This window comes from Lynx canadensis, chromosome F2, assembly GCF_007474595.2.
Source record: "Lynx canadensis isolate LIC74 chromosome F2, mLynCan4.pri.v2, whole genome shotgun sequence".
Taxonomy (NCBI): domain Eukaryota; kingdom Metazoa; phylum Chordata; class Mammalia; order Carnivora; family Felidae; genus Lynx; species Lynx canadensis.
The window spans coordinates 35,197,227-35,204,550 of NC_044320.2; positions in this window are offsets into that span (position 1 = coordinate 35,197,227).

Sequence of the window (7,324 nt, forward strand, 5' to 3'; positions counted from 1 at the left end):
ACACATCCCAAGATCTCTACCCCTCTGTTAGTCACACTTATGCCGCCATAATTTGGACATATGTCCCAGGAAGAGACAGGATTCCTGAATGCACATGCTCAGAAACGAGAACACCATCCTTTCCCCCTATATTTAATCAGCATATTCCACATCCTGACCTTATCCTTAAATACTTCAAACCCCAACCCTTTGGTGGGTTGTGGATTTGAGGTTGCCCTCCCATCACCTCATTTGTCTGTCTCCCAAATAAACTCTTCCCTTGCTGTGTACTCAATGTCTCAGTGACTGGCTTTGCTGAACATCAGACAAATGGGTTTGGTTACACTCTCCATGCACTGACTACCTTCCTGGTGACCACAGGTCCTAGAGGTACTTTCTATTGCTCCTGAATAATTTTTTTCTTCTCTCAGTGGCTTTTAGGCAAGTGGCCAAGGCACAGAGCCAAATATGAGCTTGGTTTACCATCAATGCTCTACCCAGCACTTGCTGTTAATTTCATTTTTGCTATTATAGATAACAATAGCCAAAAGATTGTATATGTTAAAAATAATAATAAACATAAGAGGTCCAAAAGCAAGTCATTTGTGCTAAGCCCACATCACCAAACCAAGGCTTAAAACCTAACCTAGTTGCAGTTTCAAAGCCTTCTCCAGAAATGTAACACTCAGTGTAAAATTTTCTGGTCAGTACCAGTGAGGTAATCTGCCACATAAACCCTTTCCATCCCTCAAAAGAAAAGAAGGTAATCTGCTCTCTCCTTATCCCTTCCCACGCATAAAAGCCTTCCACCTAGTTAGAAGGAGTACCCAGCTCCTTGGAGCTCCTTTCTATTTGCTGGATGGGATGCTGCCCAATTAACAAATCATTGAATAAAGCCAATTAGATCTTCAAATTTACTCAGGAGGACTTTTGTTATTTAACAGATATGGTGGCAGTAATAGTATCCAAAGCAAACTGCTAATAACATTATTCAGAAAAATGAGAAACATAAAGTAGTCCCTATGAACCCCTTTTAGAGTTCTTGGTGTTTCTGAGGGCCAAGGGTAAGTTCTTCTAGGCTCTGAGATCCTCTCTTGGCATTGACCTTCAGATCTAATTGGCTTTCCATCACTGGGCAAGTCAACTTAAAATGGCAGATGGTTCTGCCCAGAGGTAAGCCCCTAGCCTTTCAGACCACAATCCCCAGGTTTTTGAGTGGAAAATCTCTAGCTCTTAATTCTGTCCTGAGATCCACATGGGAACTGTTAGTGACAGCATGCAGCTCTCCATCCATGTAGAGCCCCCAGTTCAAAGTTCCCAATTGTTGAGGTCTGCTGGTTCAATTCTTTCCCTAATCCCCAGATTCCACACTGAAAACTTGGTGGTTACTGGCTAGAATTGGACTGGGTCCAACTTAAAAACCAGACTGAAATCAGAATTGGGCTCGGTCTGACTTAAGCTGGACTGGATCCAGGGTGAGGGATCAGGAGCATAAGATTTTGTTTTACATAAAGGCTACTGTTAAATGGGAATGTCACAAGTAAACAAAACAAAACTCACAAAATTGGTGGGCACAGGGCAAAGCATTTAAAAACTGTGAAGTGCTCACCACCAAACTCAAAGACTTCCATGTTCAGATCAGTTGATCATGGAATGGATTAGACTGACACTAGTTCACACACCAACTTCAAGAAAATTTCTGTGCAATGTAGTACACTGTAAAATCACACAATTCCCAACCCAGCAGCATATCCCTTTCAGATACTAGTTTGGATCCAACTGACCCAAAGGTTAGCTAAACAAATAAATTATTTAAAAAATTGTATTCTTGGGGACACCTGGGTGGCTCATTCAGTTAAGTGTCTGACTTCAGCTCAGGTCATGATCTCACAGTTCATGATCGAGCTCTGCATCAGCCTCTCTGCTGTCAGCACAGAGCCCGCTTCAGATCTTCTGTCCTCTAACCTTATTTGTGCCTTAATGTAAATTCATGCCTTGTAAAGGTCAATGATCTCTTCGAGTCTTCCAGCACAATAGATAACATCTAAAGAGTGACCAGGCAAGGTCATCATGAACTTCTAAGACCACTGACTCCAGATACCTTGGCACCAAGACCCCTGGCTCCAGGGCATAAATGACTTACTGAGGACACCTGAGCACCTATCTTTGTTCAACCAGTTCCTGGATGCATGAGAGGACACATACACTAGATGACCAACCTTAATAAAAATCCCAGACCCGAGGCAAATACGAGACTCATTCTCCTTTTCTTTTCCGAGCCTCTCAGACCTTCCATCTGTATCGGCTCTCTCTAGATCTTCAATAAACTTCTCTCATTTCCTGCTGGCTCATGTTTGATTTCCACCCTGTGCAAAGCCAACAACCCTCTTTGCTGGTCCTAGAGGACCGTCTCTGGGTCCTCAACCTGGCCTGCCTGCATCAAAACCACCTAATTAATGGTCCATGTCTACCTTCCAAGGTAGGCCCCCATATGGGCCCTACCCAAAGTTGATGAGACTCAGGGGAATAATGTAGCAGTTTACCAGAAAATCCCTCAAACAGCCAAAGTAAAACTGAAATTAAAAATTAATAAGAACTAAGGTGCCTGGGTGGCTCAGTCCATTAAGTATCCAACTCTTGATTTTGGCTCAGGTCATGATCTTAAGTTAGTGAGTTCAAGTCCCACATGGGGCTCTGTTTTGACAGTGTGGAGCCTGCCTGGGATTCTCTCTCTCTTCCTCTATGTCCCTCCCCCACTTATGCTCTCTCTCTCAAAATAAATTAAAAATAATTAATAAAAACCTTGCCAAATTCTGATAAATACTGGAGCTATACTCTCCACTTTAAATACTGCTCAGAACCTATAGATGGGATCCTGGAAAAACTAGCAAAAACTGCCTACAGTACAAGGCAGAAAAAGGAAAAAAAATATCTTTTGCATCCTCTCTGGGGACACCTCATAAGTCTAAGAGGTTGTCAATACTGCCAGTAATATTTATTGTTTGTCCTGGCTGGAAACTGACAATATATTTAAATTAAAAGAAATTTTAAAATAGCTCTCTAGTCAAAAAATGGGTAAATTAGAAGCTGATATTCAGGGCCTGATATGAACTTTTTTTTTAGGACTTCTCCCCTAAGCAAATTGAAGATAAAGGACTTAGATGGGTGGGTCAACCCAATCCTTTGAGGAATTAGAAGCAACTATCTTTATCTTATAATCCTTGCAAAACTAGAAATGTACCTCTAAAGGCAGTTCAAATTCACCCATTTCTTTTTCACCAAACCCCAAACCTCCCCTATTTATCTTAAAGGGTTGTAACCTGCATTCTTCCCTGTGCCATTGAGATGTAAATGTTCAATTATGAATGTCAGGGAGGTTATTATTACTGTTATTATTTTAGGGAAGTAATTCTTTTTTTTAATTTTTTTTTTTTCAACGTTTATTTATTTTTGGGACAGAGAGAGACAGAGCATGAACGGGGGAGGGGCAGAGAGAGAGGGAGACACAGAATCGGAAACAGGCTCCAGGCTCTGAGCCATCAGCCCAGAGCCCGACGTGGGGCTCGAACTCACGGACTGCGAGATCGTGACCTGGCTGAAGTCGGACGCTTAACTGACTGCGCCACCCAGGCGCCCCGGGAAGTAATTCTTATCATAAGAAAAACAAAAGAGGGAAAGGTCATTTGGAACTTGGGCTAATAGGAAATCTTAAGTGTACAGAAGCAATAAGATCCCTATGTTTGTGTGTATCTATATCTATATCTATATCTGTATCTATGTTGTAGATGCAGTATTTTCTAACTCTGGATGATACTAAAATTAATTTGTAAAAGAGCTATATTTAATTGGCTCAGGGAAAATCAAGTGCGTATATGAATTAAGTATACACAAAAATTTCAAAAAAAAGGAAATTAACCCAACAATTTTTCAAGTTCACATGATCTGGGATAATCTTTGGCAAATAAAAGCTGGTTTAAGTTTGGTTTACTGAAAATAGACGTCTTCAGAGTTATCAGCATTAAATATAATGCAGACACACAACGTCCATTCTAACTGGGTTTACTAGTCAAATACATTCATGTTATTCCTCACGAAATCTGTCAGCAAGAAAAACAGCTTGGGATGAATAGCTGACTTTATGTAATGTCTCATCAAGCTTTTGTAGGTAACCTAAATATAATTATTAAGAATAAGTAAATTAAATAGATGTAAGTAGGACAAAAATGTTTGAGGTGAACTTTTTACATAGTTTTCCCAAATCTTTTGGTAACCTTAAATCTTAAAATTTTGCTAAGTTAAATGGTGAGTTAAGTTCAACTCATTAAATATCCATCCAGATCATTCCAAGTAAGATAAAATACTGAAAAGTATGTTTCTAAAAGTTATAAAGAGTATTTAAATATTTGCCAAGCCAGGGGCACCTGAATGGCTCAGTTAGTTAAGCGTCTGGCTTCAGTTCAGGTCATGATCTCCCGGCTCGTGGGCTTGAGCCCCGCGTAGAGTTCTGTGCTGACAGCTCGGGGCTGGAGTCTGGAGCCTGCTTTGGATTCTGTGTCTCCCTCTCTCTCTGCCCCTTCCCTGCTCACACTCTGTCTCTCAAAAAATGAATTAACGTTAAACAAATTTTTTTTTTAATATTTGTCAAGTCATAGAATGCTAAAAGTTCATGATTGTTTACTTCTTTATTTTCACTAAATTAAGGATTTTTAGGGTGAATATTCTAATATATGTAATTAAAATTAATAGAAATGATAAGGAAAAGAAATTTTTAGTGGTCAGGACTGGCTAATATTAAAATTTCAGTATCAAAAGTAAGCTGGTGCAAAATTTGGCTTTTCTCTCTGTTAAAAAGACAAAGTATTCATGGACTACTGGGTTGCTCTTGATAAGAGGCTATAAAGAATTTTATTTACCTTTATTTAAATTTTTTTTAATGTTTATTTTTGAGACAGAGAGGCAGAGCACAAGTGGGAGAGGGGCAGAGAGAGATGGAGACACAGAATCCAAAGCAGACTCCAGGCTCTGAGCTGTCAGCACAGAGCCCCAAAGCAGGGCTTGAACTCCCTGAACCGCGACATTGTGACCTGAAGCCAAAGTGGGATGCTTAACCGACTGAGCCACCCAGGTGCTCCTATTTCCCTTTTTAAGTAATCTTTGTAGAAAGCAAAGACTTTGTGTTTTATCAAAATCATTTCCCTTGCTTCATTTTATCTTCATTATCAGGTCTTTGATTATTTAACAAAGATGAATCTGTTCTATTAAAAAAGCTAAGGTTTTGTGGGGGTTTTTTTTAAACAACTATTTAACTTTCTGTATTTGCCTGTAAAGCCTTCAATTGTCACTATCTTTTTTAATTGTCACTATTGTTAAATGGATAACTAAGTATTGTTTCACAGCGACCTATGCTACTATCTGACCCAAGTATCCTAAAATCTTTTAATATTTTTGACAAACTTTCCCCACATCAAATTTTAAATAAAGGCTTTTTGACCTCAAATTAACTTTGGAATTTCCAGAGGGTCCTGGAACATCTCAAAAGATTTGTTCACTCTCCTTACAAAAGAGAGATATTGAATTAATTAGGCTTGTTTGATATGTTAAGTTACATGGGAAGCACTGTCAAATAAGTGACGCCAAACCTTCTTAGATTATATTTGTGTAGATATATATTACTACTATGTGTTACAAAATTAGGTGAAATTCCTAGAAATCTGAAATGTCTTAGTATAATGATAGACATAATTCTTTTTAAAATGTTGTATGTTATAGAAATCACTAAATTTCCTTGTCAATTCCACTATAATGAACTTTCAACATATCTTTAACAATGGGAATTTTTAAGTCTTTTGGTCATTTACAGTTACTGTTTTACTCTGATGTTTTGCAAAAGTGTTCTTTGCAAAAGTACTTTATCTTCAAGAAGATTCAAGAAAAGGATTTTTGACAAGCACATGTTTCTGATAACTTTAAGATCATAAACTTGGGGTAAGAATTTCCAGAACAACTGAAAAAACTGGATTCAAGAATAATAAGAATTAATTACATGGGGCTGAAAGAACTGAAGAGGACAATTATCATTTTTATAACTTTTTGTCTGAAAGAGTGCTGGTTCTTTAATGTGCTGTCTTTCCAGATTTAAGAAAACTTTTTATGTTAAGCTATCAATGACACACAATTTGGTAAAAGCATACCTTTGTAAACAAAGATGAAATATTTACTTTTACTTCCTCCCTGATCCTTCTGGAATTTGGAAATCTTGAGTGTTCTTTTCCTGACAAAACAGTTAGTTATGTAAGTTCAGTAAGAATCTGTTCTTGTAACAGGACACAATTGGAAACACAAGGTTATGGTACCAAGGCCTTAACTGGAATGTCATATTTGAGACAGATGGGTATAGACTCAAATATGACGACAGTTTTAGGGAAACTAAGGTTGACTTTGTGGAACCACTAAAGCTTGTTAGAAAATCAACCTGTGTACCTTGCTTAGAGATTCCAGCAAAGCTGTGTTAGGAAGAGCTTGTATGGCCAATCACTATTCTTGCTGTACTTCTACAATCAGGCCAAGTTTAATGCAAAAACAAATTAGTTTTATGATGATTATCTTTGGTAAAAAATGGGGGCAACAGCCGAGACAAAATTTTATTTGCACCTTTGTCTATATTAGATTATGATCCTGTTACTTGTCTTTGACATTCTCTTATATGCCTGTAAACTAGACTGGATCCTGAATTTTTTGTGGTTTCCTCAAATATCTGATTACCAAGGTTCACCAAACTAATGTTTCCAATTTTCCTCTCACCCTCTTGATTTGTAATTGCTAAGAACAAAGATTGTCCTTGAATCTCCTTAGAAGATCCTTCTCACTACCAAGATGACAATAAAATTTCAGGCACCTGAAACTTAGATACACATCTCAAAACTAAAGAAGGCTGCACTTGATATCTGGTCCAGATAGTTGGGAGTTGGGGACCAGACTCCAACTAGGAAGAGAAGTAGCCTACAGGGAGGTAGACTACTTCCTCCAGAGACACAAGATCAAGACTTCATATTTTAATTAAACATACTTTCCTTTCTTTGGCATTGATCTGAAAAGACAACACCATCATCGTATCATCCAGGTCATTGCCAAGGGGGACAACCTCTGGAATTTAGAACAACTTTTCATTTCAAGTTAGGAGAAAACCCAACTGATCCCTGGCTTGAATGGGCAAATGCAACAATCCTTGTGAATGAATCCATTAACAGTGCCACCTTAATGGAAGTGGTTTGCCCAATCCTTCCAACAGGGTTTATCTTTGTGGTGGTTATCACTCTCCTTGGGCCTATGAATGCTTAGATGGCTG